The sequence below is a fragment of the Podarcis gaigeae genome, assembly GCF_964106915.1.
Source record: "Podarcis gaigeae genome assembly, chromosome: 1".
Classification (NCBI taxonomy): Eukaryota; Metazoa; Chordata; class Lepidosauria; order Squamata; family Lacertidae; genus Podarcis; species Podarcis gaigeae.
The window spans coordinates 71669644-71691264 of NC_139678.1; the positions used below are offsets into that span (position 1 = coordinate 71669644).

Consider the following 21621-nt stretch of genomic DNA (forward strand, 5'->3'; position numbering starts at 1 on the left):
CATATGTCCAAGCCTGCGGTGCTGGGACTGAGCATGATTGTACCCCGACGGATACCATGTGTACAGCTGGAAAGTGCCACTGTGCCATGCTTCCATACCCCACAAGGTCATTTCTAAGTACAGCTAATAACCAAAGAGCAAATTAAAGTTTTCCTAAAGAACTCTGTGACTGATTAAGGAAGGAACAAGCAACTCCCACTATTGCAAATACTACAGCATGGGTTTCATCCACTGCAGATACTTGGGTACAATGCCCCATCGAACAAAAAGCAACAGCAAATTAGTATTAATAAAGCTAACAAATTGCATTAAGACAACTGCAATTTTTAATTGTTTAAACATGCTATTCATGCCACATGCTAATTCAGGGCCTATTTATGTAAGGCCCAGGCGTCCTGTGCTGGCTTCCCAGTTTAAAAAACAATATGTCACTGATAACCAGTGATTAAAAAAAAAATGTTTAGAGGTACTTTCATTTTGACTCAAGAAAATCACAATTTTATAGTTCAAATCGGGGAAAAGAAATACAGTAAATGGACAAAAGTACAAAGATTCACAAAATGTTTAGGGGTATGTGTACCCCTGCGTACCCCCAGAAAAAAAGCACTGCTGATAACTATGACTATGCAAGACAAATTATTTTTTTCACTGAAGCGTAATTTAACTTTTTTTTGTAATCTATACCATTTTAAAATAAGCCTTTCATTTCTTTAAACAGTAAGCAAGAAGAGCAGTACCTGACCTGCAACATATTTATCTGATACAAATGAGAAGCCCCGAAATGTAGCACAAAAACCTATTCATTTAATATTCAAAGGGAAAATATTATTTAGCAGCAGCCTACCTTTATTGGATGAATAGTGTAATAAAATAGAAACCTGGCTTCCAACCTTCATGAGCTTGAAGACAATAAAGTTTTTAAAAATAAAGGGTAAGACACTAAGTAAACAATCCTATGAATGATGTCTATTAAGTAGTAACTCTCTCTTAGTTCAATAAGACTTACTCTTTGGTATGTGTGTATTCAGAAATGCAGGCTGCTATAATTTTGCACAATGAAATATCTGGCAAAAGCACCGAGCAATGTTTGCCGTGAAGTTCAGAATCATAAACCAATGATCAGACTCTGGGTCATGTTTGAAGAGGTGGTCTCTTCAGTTCATAAAATGGTGTGTGTGTGTGTGTGTGTGATTTTTGATCATTTATATGGATGGTCCATAAAAGTCATAATCAAAGCACTGTCTGCAACCTTTTTTTTTCTTTTCTTTTTTTTTTGGCAGTTCATCAAGGACCCTGCAGTGAACTGTGACCCAACACATTTTGACCATGTGGAAAAGATATACCTTTGGAAGGATGCAAGCGTGTGCTGGTATCTCCAGATTAAATACCCAACAGAGCATCCATCTGTCACCATTAATTCAAAGTAGCAACAGGCACACGGAAGTGACATTTTCGTTATTCAGATTTTAAAAGGTTCATAAAGTGCAACGTGATTAGACCGGGCTTTCAAGGTGTGACCAGTTTCAGTCTTTAAAGTGAAAAAAAAAAGGAGTTGGTTGAGAAGTAGCTGCAGCAAACGAGTATAGAAAAGTAAGGAGATGTCTTTGTCTTTTCTGTATCAGGTCTGTTCTATATTTCTATCCTGCTTATGCCATGAATATAGCATGAGTATAGTATCAAACATATAGATAATCCTGATTAATTTGTAAACAATCAAGCTAAAGTTGCAGTCCTATACCCAAATCCAGAAGTAAACTCTATTGAATTCAATATGGTTTACATCTGTGGAAAATGAATTATTAAGCAGAATTCACTATAATGTGTCAGAATTTGATTGTTGTTGTTGTTTACATCACCATTTCAGAGATAACAGCCTGATCTAACTGTTTGCAGAGAGAGAGAAAGAGACAGACAGAGAAAGAAAGAAAGAAAGAAAGAAAGAAAGAAAGAAAGAAAGAAAGAAAGAAAGAAAGAAAGAGAGGTGCTATATTTGGGACAGAAGCAGCCCCCAAAATACAAAGTTAAGATGCTTAATTTTGTTACAAATGTTCATCCCATGTTTTAACAGAAAACTGACTTTAGCCCTTTGAATATATTTTAGTAGCCCTATTTAGATTTGCAGTAACAAAAGTTACTGTGCATTTTTATCCTACTCTGTCCTTCATGATCATCTGGAAATATCACTTTGTCTAATGTGTGATTGCCATCAGTGATTGCTGGATGCCCCCCAAAGTAATCCACTTATATTGATATGTTAAACTGTAAGAATGAAATGTTATATTGAGTCTATATTGTGCATTTGCCTATTCCCTCCAAATACATCATACTTTCCAGAATTCTCTTTCTGCAAAATTGTTGTCCTTCTAGAACACAATCCAAACAAATTTAAGCATATTTTACATCCCACTAGTTTCAATGGGATGTCCTTAGTCTGTTTAAAGTTGGCTGGATTAAGTTCTATTTTCTAAACTGCCCTATGATCCTATGAGATGAAGTGAGGTATAAAAAGCATGCTAAATAAATATGCAAATAGACCAAGACTAAACCAGCTATGCATATAATATACTAGGTTATAGCAAGCCCATTTCCGAGGTGTTTCTTCTTCTATGAACAGGGCTGTGAAATCACAAAACAATCATTAACTATCTACTGGAACTTTCTACTGTTTTCTGTAAGAGCAATTCTGCGTTCTGTGATCCAGCACGCCACAGAAGTTAATATGGGATGTCAATATGTTTTTCCTATTTAGCATTTTGTTCTTTTCCCCCACACAGAATATTTAGCTGTTTAAACAGGATTTGGATGCAGAGCTAACAATATTATACAAGGTTTTATTTCTCAATGGAGAAGTGGAAAGAATGTGGCATGACATTAATATCCATTTAATTGTTTGAAGGATTTTTAAGATATTAGTTAAGGATTTCATAATTTCAATTTCTCCTTTTTCATTTAATAGTAGACATTCATTAAGAACCACACACTGTAATAAATTATAATAATTTCAAACAAGAATTAAATTACTAGGTAGCTACAGAAAGAGCCATTTTTCCTTAGGTAACCTGCAATCTAACTGTCAAATTTAAAATCTTTTCCCAATCAACTCTTCACAACATTCACATTTATTCATCTATGTTAAATTAATAAAAGGTGTGAATAATACTGACAAAATTGATCATTATTGTTCATGCAGATTAAGGAAAATTATAAGGTAATCTAAGATGTAAAAGGAATAGAGGAAATCTATTAACAATCTTATAAATAAATTATTTCTGTTTCTTTTTTAAAAAAAAAACTAAAGAAAAACTTCAACAAGACTTATTTAAATTGGCCATGGAAGCTATTTCACAAGTTGTACATTTTAAACCATTAAACACTTCATTGGCCTTTTCTTTACAAAGGATATAAAATAGAATGGTACTGTAACGGGGTGATTTTTTTAAGGACGATATAACAATAATGGAGTTTTGACAAGCTGAAAAGGTATCATGCTGAAATAATGCTAAAGATTGGCAAGCATGATACTCTGTTCGAACTCCCATAGGTCTTATACACTGGGATGTTACTGAGTATCTCTTGGAGAAAACTCTTCTTCTCTCATACATCTTCTTAGGAATACAGCTCTATTATCAATTTATTTTAGTAAAAAAATATTGAGACGATTCCCTGTCTTCTCATATGGGGCCCTTGTGGTGTCTTTCCAATATATATTTATCAAGTAAACTGACAAGAATTTCCAATAAAAAGCTGCCAATTGTATTCCAGCCCCTCTTTTTATAATTATATGCAAAAGTCAGTGCACTTCTTGAAGCAAGCTATCTTGTTCTCTGCCTTATTTGCTATTATCTAACCTTGATGCCCTTCCTCCCCCTTTCAGCTGAGATCCCTGTAGATAAAAGTAAAGCATGTCAACATCTGTTTTCATTCACACCAATTTTAATTTACAAAAGAGAGAGATTTGCTATTTTCAGAATACACTCTAAAGCACAGATTTAAGGACATTAATGCGACTGCAATTCCAGTGCATCAGATTTTCATGCATACTACGGATACATTCTGGAGGGGGGTTGCATGATGAGGTGCTGTGGAGTTACACACACTTTAAATATCACCAAGTTATTTAAAGTTATTTTTGCCTCACCACAGACCTATTCTGTGATAATGTGAACAACTTTTAAGCCATTTAATAAGTTACAGAAGATGTTAGTAGTATAACAGTTCTGGTTCTCAGATAAGTTGACATTATATTTCAACAGCACAGAGAAGGCACAATTCTAGCAATCCCCTGCTACTATACAACAGCACTTCTCCTTCCCCTTAGATTTCAATTCAAATGCTCCAGAGTGCAGAAGAACTTGTGTTTTAGTCCAAAGGCATTTCAAACAGACCTCTAAAATAAAAATCGTAAAACAGCCCCATAATATGGCCCATTAACAACATACAAACCACTGGGGTGCCCCACAATACAACCAGTTTTTTTTAAAAAAAAATGAACACAAAACACTGTATTACTTCCAATATGCAATGTGCAATGCAGAAACACACAGAATATTGAAGGGTAAAATACGTTAAAGTGCTCACCTGGAACCTAACAATACTTTCTTTGAAGCCACTGGTAAAATCCTCCTGACTGCCATGGAAGCCAAGTTTGGTCACCACTGATTGCCTTTCTCAAATTCCTCCATCTTTCCCCCCCAGTTAATATGCTGGTAGTTATACTAATGATTGCCATTGCCCTGCAAACATCTGAGTAACCTCCGCATATTTACAGGCCATATTCATTGTGGATATCAAACAGCTTTCTTCTCTTGCCACAAAGTTATAGAAGCAGAAGCGTAGGGGGAGGGGATCTTGCTCCAATGTTTACATCTCTATTTGGAAAGCATCACAACAGTCTAGTCCCCTAACTGAAAATAAAACTTCTCGGTCTCCTTGGAGCTCTTTAAGACATATAGCCTGAAGAGAAACTTGGAGGGGGGGGGAACAATACATAAGTTGTGTTGTAATCACATCGAGCAGCTGAGCCCAAGGAAGGCAGGCAATGGAATGCCATACAGTAATCAGCACTGTTGACTAATCAGAATTTGAGACACTAGAAGGTAATAAGGGTATTATAAAGAATGGCTTATTGAGGGAGCAGCTGTTTACGGTTAGTTCACTGTTTAAATGAGTTTGTCTAGATTGCTGTGGCACGTTTTTGGTGTGTGCACACACACACACACAAAACTTTGCTCCTTTATAAATGATCATTAGACCAGGAAAAATCACAGAGTTATTGGCAAGAATTCAGATCGAGATAGTCCCTTAGAAGTAATTACTTGGGTTTAGGAGATTTCTAAAGATTGACAAACTCAGTGCCTTTGGCAGCTTCTATTAAAAAAAAAATCTCCACTGATTTTGTTGCCATGGGCACAAGAGCTGAGGTAGCAAAGAAGGGTAGCAGTAGCAGGCAAGGAGTAGGGGGGGGAATGGTGAGGGAGGAAAGAATGCCATAAAAGAACAGCTACCAGTATTTACAAAAAGATATGTAGTGTGGACCACTTGTCCAATCAGCATAATAAATGAAATTATAAAACATGTACCCTTTTAATATCCCTGAATGCAAACATATTTTTTTTTAATTAAAAAAAAACACTGCTGCAAACTCAGCAAGGAAAATTAGTAAATGTATGTTAAAAGAGAAAATATGAAAGCTATTTTTTTTAAGACAAAGAAGAAGAAGCACACACATTGAAAAGAGACATAACTCAGACAAAAACCATCTTGTTCAAATCTATTTGTCATACAGTTGTTCAACTGTTTGGGTTTTTGGGGGGGATTTTTTTTTTTAATTCTCCTTCAGGAAACCAAATTCTGGTTTGGCATCCAAAAACATCTACGAAGTCCTCAAAGCATGAAGGAAGCCGAATAATACTAATGGAAATTTATCATAATGCATTATTTAAACATATTCTACTTTGGGCAACAGCCGGCTTGGTAATGTTTAAAAGCAGTCAGCAAGCAGTGGAAACTCTGATACCTTTTGTAACAGTTCACATGTCAAACTGGCAAAGTGCCCACAGCGTACAGCAGGAAAAAAAAAAAACTATTTAATGTCTGCCCCACAAGGCGACATGAGGTTTGATTGGCAGAAAGCAGAGAGTGGCTTTTGATCATGTGTCCTAACAAGCAGTTCCAACTCCTGTCTCTTCGGCTGAACAGCTCTACATTGCCTATTCAAACAGAAGTGACAGGCCACTGCACTACTCCTTGGCTCTACTCTTGCACAGTGGGAACTATGCTGGAGACAGAGCCACTGATTAAATAGAGCACTATTTTCCCAAGACAAGCAGGTTGTCTGAATCAAAGTTGGGCAGAATCAATTCAACATTATTAAAAGAGGATATAAAACTGAAGCTGAGTGATGTTAGGCCAGTTTGTACAACCTCAGGGATTCACAGAATGATGAGCAGGATAAGGAATGGTAAGACCTACAAAGCTGGGTTAAGAATTAGCTGCTACACCTTGGCCATTTTCCCATTGCTTCAGGTTGCCCTTTTTTCAGTCATTTCTTCATAGGTTTCTTTTAAAAATACACATACATATATGCATATAGCTACCATGACAGAATTTGCAATCTTAGTAGAATTCAGACATCTCTTTTTAGCATAACTGTACTGTTGTTGGCCCTTGTTATTTCCTTTCCCTTTCCAGTTCTGTCCCTTTCTAGTTAAATACAGCAACTAGAATTTTTTGGGGGGAAAATGTTTCAGCATGCCTATTTCAGATTTATTTATTTTTTTAAAAAGGGCATGCCCACCAAATAATGAAATGCTTAAGCATAGAATCATATAATTGCACAGTTGTAAGGGACCCAGGGGTCATCTAGTCCAACCCCCTGCAATGCAAGAATCTCAACTAAAGTAGCCATGACAGATGGCCATCCAACCTCTGCTTAAAAACCTCCAACGAAGGAGAGTCCACCACATCTTGTGGGAGTCAAGAAGCTCTTATGGTCAGAAAATTCTTTTGATATTTAATTGGAATCTTCTTTCTTGTCACCTGAAGCCATTCATTCGGGTTCTAGCCTCCAGAACAGGAGAAAACAAGCTTGCTCCATCCTCCATGTTACAGCCCTTTAGATATTTGAAGATGGCAGAATATTTCCTCTCAGTCTCCTCTTCAGCAGGTTAAACATACTCAATTCCCTCAACCCTTCCTCATAAGACTTTGTTTCCAGACGCTTGATCATCATGGTTGCCCTCCTCTGCACACGTTCCAGCTTGTCAATATCCTCCTTTAATTATGGTTACCAGATGTCCCCGTTTCCCAGGGACAGTCCCCAGATTTACAAATCAGTCCCCTGACAAAATCCATCTATTTAGTAGGAAGTTGAAAACTGTCCCCGGATTCATTGAAAAAAATCTGGTAACCTTACCTTAAACTGTGGTGCTCAGAACTGGACATAGTATTCCAGGTACGGTCTGACTAGGGCAGTATAGATTGGGACTACTATTTCCTTTGATCAGGACACTATACTTCTGTTGATGTAGCCTACAAAAGGATTAGGGGGTTTTTGCTGCTGCATCACACTGTAGATTCATGTTAAGCTTAAGGTCTACTAAGATACCTGGATCATTTTCACATGTACTACTGGCAATCCAGTGTCCCCCATCTGTGCAGCTGGCTCTTCCTGCCTATGTGTACAACCTTCATTTGTCCCTATTGAAATTCATTTTGTTAGTTTTGGCCCAGTTCTCTAATCTGTTCAGGTATATCTTGAATCCCAGTTCTGCTTCCTGCAGCATTGGCTACCCTTCCCAATTTGGTGTAATCTGCAAATTTGATTAGCATCCCCTCCTGGCATTGATCCCCTCCTGGCATTGGATGGCTCATTGGTTGGTAGTTACTGGGGTCTTCTTTTTTCCTCCTTCTGAAGATGGGGACAACTTGCCTTCAGTATGCAAAGACCTCACTGTTCTCCAGGAATTGCCAAAGATTGTAGACAGAGGCACTGAGATTACAAAATGCCTTTGGGTGCAGCTCCTCAGGCCCTGGTAAGTGCTTTATTATGAAGCATTTATGTGGTTCTCATTTGATAGTGGCCATTAACTAATTTACCATTTTTCAACAATATGCCAATAGTAATCTGTGGTTTGCTGGAATGCTAAGGAGATGCATCAAATAAAACCATCCATTGGATATCCACCAGTTTTAGTGTTATGAGAGTAGGGAGAAAAAACTTTCCTCCATCCACTTTCTCCATGCCATGTATAATTTTGTAAACTTCTATCATGTCACATCTAACTCAGCCTTTCTCTAAACTGAAAGTCCCAAACGCTGCAACTTTTCCTCATAGGGAATTGCTCCATCCCATTCATCATTTTGGCTGCCCTTTTCTGGACCTTTTCCAAACGCTACAAGGACTTTTTTGCGGTGAGGCAACCAGAACTACAGACAGTATTCCAAATATGATTGCACTATAACTTTGCATGATAACATTATGATATTGACACTTTTATTTTCAATTCCTTTCCTACTGATTCCTAGCATAGAATTTGCCTTTTTCAAAGATGCTACACAATGGGTTGACGCCTTCATTGAGCTATCCACTACAATCCCAAGCTCTCATGAGATATGGGGACAAGAGATCAATGTCTGTATAGATGTGTTGTGTTAATACTATAGAATACTACAGAATAAAATACCTTTTATCATATTGCTTCATTAAATGTTTAAAACTTTCAGATTAAGGCATCACTAAAGAGATAGATTTAATTACAACTTGTCATGTATCTCCAAGCTGATGACAAACAGGGCTTATTCACTCAAAAGGCAGGCTGTGGCAGCTGTCTCAAGCTGCGGAAGACCATGAGGCAGTGCGGTTTCTGGCAAGATCTCGTCAGATCACACCAAAATTTCGTGAGATGTCATGCACTACAAGAGATCTCACAAAATCTTGCCCAAACCCACAGTTGTTGCTTTGCTAGTACCACCACATAACACAGGTAGCGGAGGCTTTGGCACGGTGGCAAAGCGGTAAAATGAGATGTGCCACCCCTAGCGGCTAATCTTGCTGAGCCTTCATGATCTGCTTTAAAACTCAGATTCTTACCCAGGATCCGTTGCTATAGCTTCAAGGCAGTCTCCCATCCAGGTACTTGCTAGAACTTCTATGCCTAGCAAGCACCAAGATTAGCAACCAGTTTAATGAAAAATGCAGCTATTAAGCAACCAGCTAACACACTAAAATGTTACCTATCCCAAGTCTCAAAAATCCAGAGTAAAATAATCCTTTCATTGGGACCAGCTAAATAGTGCCAAAGCAGCAAGCAAGCTTTCAACAGAATGCTTCTTCAGACTGAATGTTATACAAAAGAAGAAGAAGAAATGAGTGAGCAAAGTAGTAAATTGCTGGATATGATGAAAAGCCCTAGTCTGCAGCTCGTAAGAGTCTTAAAATGGAATGGAGGAGGTGTTATGCAGACTTAATTAAGTTAGATTATGCCTAGTGCAAAAAGATCTCAGGTTGCAGCATGGTATGCTGAGGCAAAGAAGCAATGGCTACTTAAAAGGGACCAATGTGCTGCAATTAACACTAGAGGCAAATCCAAGTAACAGCTAGCATTTGTAGTTTCAAAGGGAGAAATTAGCTATTGCTCCTCAACCCCAGCATGCCACACTGTAACCAGAGATCATTTTTGCATATTCTAATACGTATATGCTACTGTTGCTATTTGTATTTTATTTTATCATTCATGGCTGACTGCAAATTTGTCAGTGTATAAGCAGAAAGAAGGAGCTTGCTTCCAGTTTTCAGAGTGCACACATAGGTGCTTATGGGATACTGAGTAAGAGTTCTGACCATGGCACAAGGACACAGCTGGTGCCCTTTCACTGGACCTTATCTCCAAAGAAGTAGCAGCTGCAGCATTTGTCTCCTGTTACACAAGGGCAGATCTCTAATCCTAACTACAACAGGATTCAAGGGCAACATATTCCAGAACTCCTCAGAAGACGAGATCCAGCATCCAACCTTGTACTCCAAGGTCAGTGATTTTTGAGACTGCAGGCAGGAAGTACCAACAATCCAAGAACCCTCATTGCCTGCAATGGAAGACAACACACTTGGGTTTGGAACTTGTAAGTGTATCCATTTAACAATTGATATCAGAGAGAGAGTGGATATTAGTAGAGTGGTACCTTGGGTTACAGACACTTCAGGTTACAGACGCTTCAGGTTACAGATTCCACTAACACAGAAATAGTACATTGGGTTAAGAACTTTGCTTCAGGATGAGAACAGAAATCGCACAACGGCAGCATGGCTGCAGCGGGTGGCCGCATTAGCTAAAATGGTACCTCAGGTTAAGAACAGTTTCGGGTTAAGAACGGATCTCCAGAATGAATTAAGTTCTTAACCCAAGGTACCACTGTACCAAAGACTCAGCTGTAAGCTAGACTTTCCTGGAGTATAGGCTGGCTGACCCAGCTAATAGTCAAGGCTAGTCTCTTTGGTTATTTTTTAGCAGTTAACATGACTGCCTTCCACTCATTCCATCAGATTGTCAGCGTACCTACATTCCTAGTACCATAGTATGCTTTTAAGCAGTGCCTACTTTCTTTTCTGGGATGCGGGTGACGCTGTGGGTTCAACCACAGAGCCTAGGACTTGCCGATCAGAAGGTCGGCGGTTCGAATCCCCACAACGGAGTGAGCTCCCCTTGCTCGGTCCCAGCTCCTGCCAACCTAGCAGTTCCAAAAGCACATCAAAGTGCAAGTAGATAAATAGGTACCGCTCTGGTGGGAAGGTAAATGGCTGCTCTGTTTCGCCAGAAGCGGCTTAGTCATGCTGGCTACATGACCCAGAAGCTGTACACTGGCTCCTTCGGCCAATAAAGCGAGATGTGCACTGCAACCCCAGAGTCGGCCACGACTGGACCTAATGGTCAGGGGTTTCTTTTCTGCATCTTAAATAATTTGCAACCTATAGCCTCCAAGCCCTCATGTGCACATCTCCACAGGTACCTGGAACTCAAATAAACCTCCTCCACATCTCATGCAAGATACATGTGTAGTTTTGCGACTCCCCACTACTGCTTCTCCATTCAGCCATGCACTTGCACCAAAACAATCCCCTCTTGGGTTTTGGGGCAATATTCTCTTTTTGTGGCTCATAGGTGAGATGGTACATATTAAGCACGGAGGTGAAAAGACAAAAGACACCACTAATTATGAAAAAAGCAAACCAGCAATATAATTTACCACAGTTATAACCATGGATCCAACTAGGAGAAGGCACTCTGTAAATCTTATTAAATGAGATGCATATTTATTTATATACTACCTTTCACTGAATTTGAATCCAGGAAAGTTTACACAATTAAAACAAGCTATATACTGAAAACAACCAGCAGATAAAACTAGAGCAGTTCAGAAGATTTTGAAATCTTGAGAAGGGGCGTTTTCACTGCAAAAGAAGAGGATTAAAACACAAAAAACAGCAGGCTAAAAGCTAAATGAACAGCAGGACATTGCTCCAGACCTGATTCTGATTGAGATTTCTGGCATAGTTCATCCTTGCTAGCTCCTCCCTGGGCAAAGCAGCACTGGGTTAACTGGCTGGCATTCAGGATTTCTTAAAGCATCATAGACCAAGGAGCCAAGCACACAAAGTCTCGCTGTTCTGAAACTCCCACCTTGTGCTTGTGTCAGGCACAAAAGGAATGGCCCTAAGGATGATAACACCTCAAACACATATACGTTCCTCATTCTTAGAAAAACAAAACAAGGAAGTAAATATTTGTGCATAGAATTACCATCATGAATTGGGATTCTCTGGCTCAGAACAGACAAATCATACTTGATCTAACTGTGAACAACGGAAGTGCTTCACAGACCCCTGTATTTCTCTTCCTCTATCCTTCGCTAGTACACAGCAGTCAAACTGACCTTCCTTTCCGTTTTGAAGTTTACTATGGTTAACATTACATCTGCACTGGTAGCTTCATCAACCATAGTCATTACTAAGCCACATTTAACAACCTTGGCTAGAAACAAGTTTGCAACCTGCCATCTAGGTAAATTACGACAATGTCATTGCAGATAAAAGTCCTGCTAGATAAGGCCAAAGGCCCATCTAGTTCAGCATCTTGTTCTCACAGTGGCCAACCATATGCCTATCAGAAGGTCACAAGCAGATCATGAACGGAACAGCACATGCCCCACTTGTGCTTCTCCAGTAACAGGTTTTCAGGGGCATACGGGCTCTGATACTGGTGGTACACAGCCATCAGATCCAAAAGTCCAGGCAACCTAAGGTCCATGGGCCACAAGCGGCCCACGGGGGCGTTTAATTGGCCCACAAGCCGCCCCTGAACCGAGCCGTCCGCTCGATGAGTCCCCGCGCGCTGCGCTAAACCAGCACAGCGCGGCATGGGGATTCGCTTCTGTGGTGCTGGAAATCACATCTGCACATGCGCAGATGCTGGAAATCACGTCTGCACAGATGCCAGAAATCATGGGTGAATGCACAATCTGGCCCACAGAGGGATATCTGCTGGAGTGAACCGGCCCAGGATAGGCAAACCTTGCCAACCCCTTCAAATAGTCATTGATAACTTTATTATCCATGAATCAATCTAAGCGCCTTTTAAAGTCCTCCAGTTGGTGCCCATTCCTACAATTTATGGCGGTGGATATAAGAAGTCTATTGAGTTTTGTATGGCTTTTATTGTAATGCAATTTCCCAGTTCTCCCCTGCTTATCAATGTTAGCTCTTAAACTAAATAGAGCAAGGATTTCCATATTAGAAAGAAGAGAGGAAAGGTAAAAAGCCCACAGACTACTCCAGATCTCTAAAACCATTTTTACGAGGTTAAGCAGAGAATCTAGAATCTGGGGGTGTCTTTGTAAACAAATATTAACTTTCATTTTTTTAATTTTTTGATAATAGTGCAGGGATAAAATATGAGATTTATTTAGGTGATGTTGGCAGACTTGTGGCTACATTGAGCTCCCACGCCCAACGGAGAAATCTACTATTAATAGATTAAAAACAAACATTTGTAAGAAGGCACAGAACAATGTTATTATTCAACTTGACAGTTTATACTATACTATAGTATATAGTATGGTAAATATCAGTCACAGTCAAGTTCAAGACTGGTTTGTCTAGCAATGTTTAGACAATTCCTGCATTCATTACCATACTGTTATTACCTAGTAGTGCATAGTCAGAATCACACTGCAGACATAGAAATCCTGAGATACCTAACTCATTTCCCTTATGCAGATATCTGACATGTCCCTTGCTGTCACTGCATACACCTGTAGCAGTGTAGCATGAATGATGTTCAAATAATGTACAACTCAGCAGAGGTTGTACTAGCAAACTACACACAAACACTTTGGTGCTGCTAATGCAGCAAAAGCAATACGGGAGGCAGAAGTTAAAAGTTGCCATCTCTGCAACCACAGCAGGCACTGTGATTCTCCAGGTTTGATTTCACCCTTGAGGCATACTCCATTGTCTCTCGAGACAAAAGGATGCCAAAAACAAAATATTGATATATGGGGACACACACACACAATACACACACGCACATACATAGATACATACTTATAGATTGAATCAACACTGTACTTATTTAGTTACCTAGGGAAAACAACAATTGCTTCAAGGAGAACTGCTTGGCAGCCTGACAATCAAGTTGTACTGCGCCACATGGGCAGGTGAGGATGGGTGTGCTTGTAACATTTTGTGGGCTGGTTCTAATCTACAAGTCCAGTGTTTTGTTTTTACAGTTTCAAATGTAATTCTGTGATTTGTTCTGATGGTTTTTCCTAGGTCTGGAATTTGAACAAAAGGAGATAAGATCTTGTTCTCATCAATCAGGTCCTTTGTGTACTCAGTTTAGCTCAGAAACTGCCATCAGATGTCCAAACACATATCTCTAGTATCCTGTAGGCTGGATTCCCCAGATCTGGTACCAGGGTTTGATTTGAAATGCTGGAGAAGACAATGGGTGGAATTCAACCAACTTTTACTCCGAGTAGACCCACTGAAATTAATGGACCCAACTTAGTCATGTTCATTAAACAGGTATACTCTGAGGAAACCTTAGCTGAATGTCTATTATTTAGCATTTATAATGTGGCATTCACTGTACTGCTTCATTATTTGATATACTTGAAATAACCACTTTCTGAATATTGAAAACATGAGTAATATGTACAAATGATCTCATCAATTATATATATATAGCATTAAAATATGTCAATGGAACATTGGAGTAGTTTTTCTTCCTTTCATTCATTTTGCTGAAGTTAATCTCAAAATAATGCTTAATCTAAATGGCTTCATACTCTTGACAGTAGGGAGGAAGATACTTCTCTGTGTTTCCTGCTCCGCCTGCCAGCATTGCTTTCAGAATTGTCATCTGGCAGCTTCAGCCAAAAACAGAGCAAAGTAGCAGCTATTTTATTTACGCACTTTCTGTCCATCCTTCCATGCTTCCTTACCAACTGAGCAGGTCAGATCTTACATGCAGTCACACAGAGAGTGAATGTATCTCTATTTCATCTGACAGAAAAATAAAGGTGTCAAAATTATTATTTTGTAAGTAATGAGAAAGGTATCAAAAGCCACATAGCCTACTGAAAACAAGAACTATATTAGCATTTAAAATATGTAGCAACGCTGACCATTTTTACTGTCATTTCCTTAAAAAAAAGCTGATCTAATTAGCTATATTTCCAAAGTGCATACATAGCATTTTTAGTATTATCATAACATTTTGCTTAGAGTTGACATTTTTATTCTGACAAGCACTGTCTGGAGAGCTCTCAATAAATAATACATTTACGATTTTCCGTAAATAAGCAGTGGACACAAATCGTTATCCTTACTTACAGCTGCCCCTCTCTAATAGTGCTTTTACAAGTAAGGTGACTATTCAGTCTAATGCAATCCTCCCAGTGCTCAAAAGACATTTTCATTCATTACCACGGTCACAAGCACTTAAAGCACTTTTAGGCGCTGTTGCAAAACAGCAGGAATGGCAGAGCAAATAAGACTAACTAAAACCAAAGTTCATCACCAAAGAAACCAGAGGTTATTCACCTAAACAAATTGAAGATTGACTTACGTAAGGTCAACATACATACAGCTAATCCACACACAGACAAGTTTCTTAAAACATTTTCTTTTTATTAAAAGCTAAAAGTCATAGGTGGGAGTACAAGATTAATTTGTAGATTCTAGACCCAACCACAGCATATACTTTAATATTCACTGGTAATGGATTGTCTCATCAAAATATTGTTTCCTATACTGTCAAAACTGATTGCAATGAGGTCTTCATTTTCTCTTTTGCCATCCCCATAAAATTGAAATAGTCTTCTATATTTTATTAACTCAGTATGGAACATAAATTTCTTTCATTGCAAACTCACCTCATGTAATATGTTGCACTAATGATCAGAAAGGGGCACTTATGCAACAGATCCCTTGAAGAGAGATGCAAAGCTAGGGCAGGAAATTGTTTTAAGTCTATCTATGGCAACATAAGTCCTCACACTATGAGAGTTGTGGATCAGTTCTCCATGTGGTCCCTTCTGTTAAAGCTTAGAATTCGTTTTCAAAGCAGAAGTAAGGATAGCAGCAGAAATCAATATGAATCCCAGACCCAAATAAATGTGGGTTGGCATCACTTGTAACTGCTGTATAGCTTGAAAAATGCTTTGCAACGATTAAAGCTTATCTTAGCAATCTAGACAATAATGGATACTGAAAGGGAAATCACTGAGATATGAATACTAACCTCTCTAAGACAGAGGAATGGTGCTTTCGTTAATGGAAACTATGTGGGTGGGGATGTGGAGGAGATGGACAGGATGTAACTGTACAACTGGAATTAAACCTAGATGCTTCTCTTCAGAAAAGTTCAAGGGCATTTTTAGTGCTTGTCAGTGCTAGCCGGCTTTGTCTCATCCAAAAGATAAAATCTCCTGCAACAGACTCGCACTTTGTATAAAGCTCTGCAGTGCTTCCAAGTTCCTTGAGCAGTGTGTGTCATGTTAACAGTCCACCAGCAGCAAAAATGAGTAAATGTGATGGCTAAGCACAGGAATTTAAAAACTTCCAAGCACTTTTTTCCACCTAAGCAACACTGAGTAAAATGTTACAACATTATAAAGACTAAACCAAACAGAAATATTCTAAAATAAATAACGTTATGGAAATCTCTGCCAGCCTTCTTTGAAGTTCAGCCTGATATTAGAAAGAGCTAAAGTGACAAAGAATGTCTGCAACCAATATCATATGGCAAACCTTCATTTGACCACACCAGCAGAATTACCACAATAGAGGAAATATCCCTACAGATGTATTTATATACTTAGACTAGTTTATCCTTTCAACTATGTGTATGCTATAGAAAAGATTTGCTGTTATATGTTTATTGTGTTATACTGAATGATGGCCTTCAACATGGAAACTGGAGTGAGAACCTGTTTATAAAAAAACTTTGTTGAAATATGGTATTGTACTCTTAATGCAGAATCAAGGCAGAAAGTGAACTATGAATGTGGGCCCTGAGTAATTGGGTTTTGGGATTTAGCATAAACGTAGAGTTGAGTTTCCAGTGTACCAAATGACTAACCAGCCTACCGTTCCACATTGCAAGCATTGTACTGAGACTTGGAAAAGAAATCTACCCTTCTGGCTACAGACAAGTCACTTGCTAGCTATTACTTGTAAGGATTTGGAATGAATGATAAAATAATTAGTATGAACCTATACCTTAATTTACAAAGCAAATAAGGCTTTTTCTTTTTTTAAAAAAAAAAGTGAAAACAGCATCAGAAAGCATGCATAAAATATTATTTTTAGGTCAGTGGTTCCCAAACTTATTTTCCATGGAACACTTGAAAATTGCTGATGGCCTTGGACCAATTAATAGTTTTTCTTCCTGTTTTAAGCAATTGTAATACACTGTGCTAAATGCTGCATGATTTTTAATAGTATTTTTATTGCTTTTATTTCTTATATTTCAACTTGCATTTCATAGAGTACAAAAAATACATTATAAGAAATAAAAGAAACAACAAAAATACAATTAAAATTCAAAATTAATATTTAATGTTCCTTTAAAAGGTGAAGTTATCTTATATGGGATTTTGAGGAGCCTGGTCCCATTGTTGCAGAAACTACATGACTGAGGGGTATTAAGGCATGGAGAAACTACCTGTCTCTGCAACAGTGGAGGTTGTATAATCTTTTGTCTCTTAAGCCGTATGGAGGCTTCTGTCCAATTCTGAAGCAGTGCCAGAGGTTCCTATGGGGCAAGTATTGAAGTTAGCATCAGCAACTTAATACAGAGTCATGTTACAAAGGGGTAATTTAGAAAGCTTGCTCTCCATGAATTAATCACCAGAATGGGTTAACTGCCTTTTGCATGGCAATTGATAATCTCAGTACAGAGAAATCTACTTGCCAGGCAGCAACTCCAGTGAACAGTCCTTTCTATGGGTCAACTGTTATCAGAGCAGCAAATTATTCCTGTAACAAGGCAACTTTTTCTGAGTACCTCAGTGCAGGGCCACAAATTTGTTGAGTTTGCAGACCTCACTGGTCTTTCAAAAGCAAAACCCCCAGGAAGAAAAACAAGTAGTTCCTTCTGCTAAACATATGAACTATACCTTGATCAGAATATAAAGACCCTTAAAAGAATATTTTCCCATTGCTTTTGGCAAGTGGGAAGAAGGTCAAGCAAGTGGGCTTGAAAGGGATAAAGGAAAGGGGAAAAGACACAGATGAAACCAATATGCAACACTGGCTATCAGAGTTTACTACCAACATGTGGGTGGAGGTGCATCCCAAACCCAGATCAGATCTGGCACCTTATCAAGTATTTTGATAGAGTCTAGAATGCCTGTAGTTTGGCTACAATACCCATGCTGTTGAAGGAAAACCAGTTTAGGCTTCAGGCAGCCAACAATTTCCATCAAATGACTTGGGTGGAAAGGAATGGGGAGCTATGCTCCAACAACTGGAGGCAATGTACAGCTTCCTATATATTAGTCTAATGGTTTCCACTGGTTTGGTGACAGAGTTGGGCATGATACCGGCTGAAGTGCTATTATTAAGGACAGATTAAAACAGCTGTACATTATGCTGAAGTACTCAATGTTCCTTTTACAGACAGACGGTCCTGGATTACAAGCAGCACTTGACCATTTAAATCACTACAACAACCAGATTTAACCAGCTGGGCCATATTCTCTTAGGCAGGGCCTGTTGACCTCCTCAGTCACAGCTGCTCAAGTGAAATTTTGATTAGACAACTTATTTCCAGAAGCCAAAGGACTCTGATTAAATAGATTTACTTAGACATGTTAAAGTATTTAAATGTGCATTCATTGGTTCAGAACTGCCAGTTGTAGTAAGCAAGGCACCAGACCCTAAATACAGTAGGAATGATATAAGATAGCTAATGATGTAAAGATACATCTGTGTGAAGCACGTTGCTACGCATAGAGGTTTTTCCACAGGATGACAGCCGATATATTTATTAAAGGTAAATGATGATCGGAAAGCTGTATTGATCTAGGGGTGGACAACTAGCTCACCAGTGAAAGCCACTTCAGAAATGTAAGACAGAAGGTCACAGCTAATTTGCATATGCTAGTTGCAATAATTGGCCACATTTGCATACCGAATCTAGAAGATGGCAAGCTACAGCTTAAATTTCTAGCACTTATTCCACAATGTGCTACTCTGAAATTTATATCCCAAAATGTGGGGGAAATACGTCAGTTTAATTTTATTTGCAGAAACCCACCAGCAAACCAACTTAAGAATGTGTGTTTGCCACTCCTGTTCCACAGGTTCAAATATGTAGGGATCAAAGAAATTCATTTTCAAAAGATGTGACCCATTCACTTCATCTAGACATTTTCTCTGATATGACTGGCAACTATCACAGCCAAGAATAAATTATTTATTTGTAATAAAGTATATAGTATTGCAAGACCTGAATTCATGCACAACATTATTTGCAACAACAACAAAAGTTTTAAGAACTTAGTTATTTTAGTTCTTGAAGGAAACACAATACATTACTGAAACTAATGGCTTAAATTATTTTAATGGCACCAAAGGCATGTGACCTCACACAAGCACAACATGCAACGGGCGACCTCAATCTTTGGCGCAACTTGGCACCTCTGGTCCTATTACAGCCCATAAATGCCTCCTGACACTAATCAAGCACCTACACCGCTTCACCTGACTTAGATGACAAGAAACAGAGGCGGCTATCATCTGTATACTGATGGCACCTCACCTCAAATTGCCTGATGACAACTCCGAGAGCAGGCATAGGCAAACTCCGGCCCTCCAGATGTTTGAGACTACAACTCCCATCATCCCTGACCACTAGTCCTGTTAGCTAGTGATGATGGGAATTGTAGTCCCAAACATCTGGAGGGCCGGAGTTTGCCTATGCCTGTCCAAGAGGCTTCATATACTTGTTGAACAGTAACCAAATGAGCAACCAAAACATGAGCAACCGAAACATGTCTTAATGACTTAATATTCAGTGTCTGAAATTCTGTAGTATTATACCATAGGGCTGACACTATCTGTTGTAAATTAATTTTTCATTGTACATTCTCAGTGCTTATTTCTAGCAACAGGCACTTAAGTTCCCTCATTTGCAAAAGCCAGCCAAGAGTGTAAAATAACTCAACATAAATACAATGGTTTGAATCCAAACTTGCCCTTCCATGAATGGAAAGGGTCCTTCTGTCTGCAGAATGGGCTACGATCCAGCAGAGACTCAATGCTAGAAAGAGGGAAGAGACAATTTCCACTGATTCACCAATCACACACCAGGGGCGGGCGGAGATGGTGCCACCTCCCATGCCATCGTAGGGGGTTCACCAACCCTCCACAGTAGGTTTTCAAGAGGTAGAGGGGTCTGCAAGAGGAAGGAGCAAAAAAACACATTCCCTTTCCTCCAGCAGGAGCATCCTATGAATGTAGTTCTGCTCATTTTTTTTTAATGGGTGGGGGAGGGAATGAAATAAAGCTTACCCCTGAAACACAGGTCTTGCGGATCTTTGCATGCACACTGCTATACAACAGAACATCCAAAATACTCTTGGAACAAGTATTAGCTACCTTGCAATGTGATCAACAACATTTAAAAAAAACCTCTGTGAAAAGTGAGCCAGAACAAAATTAAAATTAAAATAGATTCCATCCAACTAGTCTAGCCATCCAACTGAAGCCAACAATTTATTTTGAAGTGGGGGGGAGAACTTCAAACCTCTAAGTCTGAAGACAGATGGCTGTGAAAAATCTGGGACATTGTATCACTGTAGTGATGCTTAAGACACCTATACAGAACATATTTAACTTTGCATTTGTCATATAGAAACCAAGCCAAGAAATGGATGTAGAATCTGTCATGGAGCTACTTCTACATATAGTTTTTTCTCCATTTATAAATGCAGTGTTAGAGCTTAACCCTGACATTTTGGATTTCTCCCATTTTCCTTTCCCTGCCATGAAAATGCATGGGCCTGAGATTACTATCTAAATGTTGAACCTCCCCTAATCTGGTGTCCTCCAGAAGCTTTGGACAACAATTCACATCAGCCCTACCCTGCATGGCTCTGCTGGCTGGGGCTGATTGGAATTGCCGCTCAAAACATTTGGAGGGCACCCGATTGAAGAAGTCTGCACTAACATCTGGCAAGGCTGGCATATCTCAAACTCTGTCACGCTAAACTAATCCTGAGGAAAATTCTAACAAATATATTTATATCTGAAATAGATTGCTTGCAATAATTTCCAATTTAGCACAATTTTTTTTTGCGCCAGTGTAATATGTAAGCAGATGTAGTGGAGACCCAGATATCTGTTTACGCTTAAGTAGGGTACTGCTTCTTCTTCTTTCAAGGCCCCACAGTTGAACCACAAATTGTCCTTTGAAACATAGGGAAGTTTTCATGAAGGGCAGAAGCCACAGAATTAATTTCATCAAATAATTGCATATGCTTACCGTAAATCTTACTTGAACCAACGAGACAAAAGCATATAAAACACTGCACTGGGATTGTGGCAAAAATATACAAAGGCTCTGTTGGAAGCTATCTACCTAGCTACCAAACATTTCAAAAGTTCAGCCTCATCCAAGAGCATTTTTAATTTATGGAAGCATAATTTAAGAGGCTCTTGGTGCCATTTTAAAAACAGATCTCATATACCAAAGAAACAGATATCCCCAAATGGGAGATGGGGAATTGTCAGAGGCAATATCTTTCCCTCACTTGCATTTTTCCAAACCCTGTCAACTTTGGCCATGCATCAGAATTTCTTGAAAGTGCTAAACACAGAATGGCAAATAAATTGAGATCCACTTAGTAGATGAAACCTGATATCATAAAAAGAAGGTATTGTACAAGTACCACCATACCATTTATACCATTTTACAGAATTCTCAAACAAAATCTGGTCTAATTAATTACATTGTACAAAACAAATTTATAAATAATTTCATGTATTATTTCACACTGTGAGTGGTGTGTGTTGACTATGGGTGAATACAAACATTCCATATGAAATTTAGCAGT

The 21621-nt window shown here is 38.8% G+C and overlaps 1 protein-coding gene across 50 annotated transcripts in view; it reads right to left on the minus strand.

The window, feature by feature from the left end:
• The window catches only part of SOX6 (SRY-box transcription factor 6), a 451086-nt gene that overhangs the window by 211981 nt on the left and 217484 nt on the right, over positions 1-21621 (minus strand). The gene's annotated exons all lie outside the window — the stretch shown is intronic.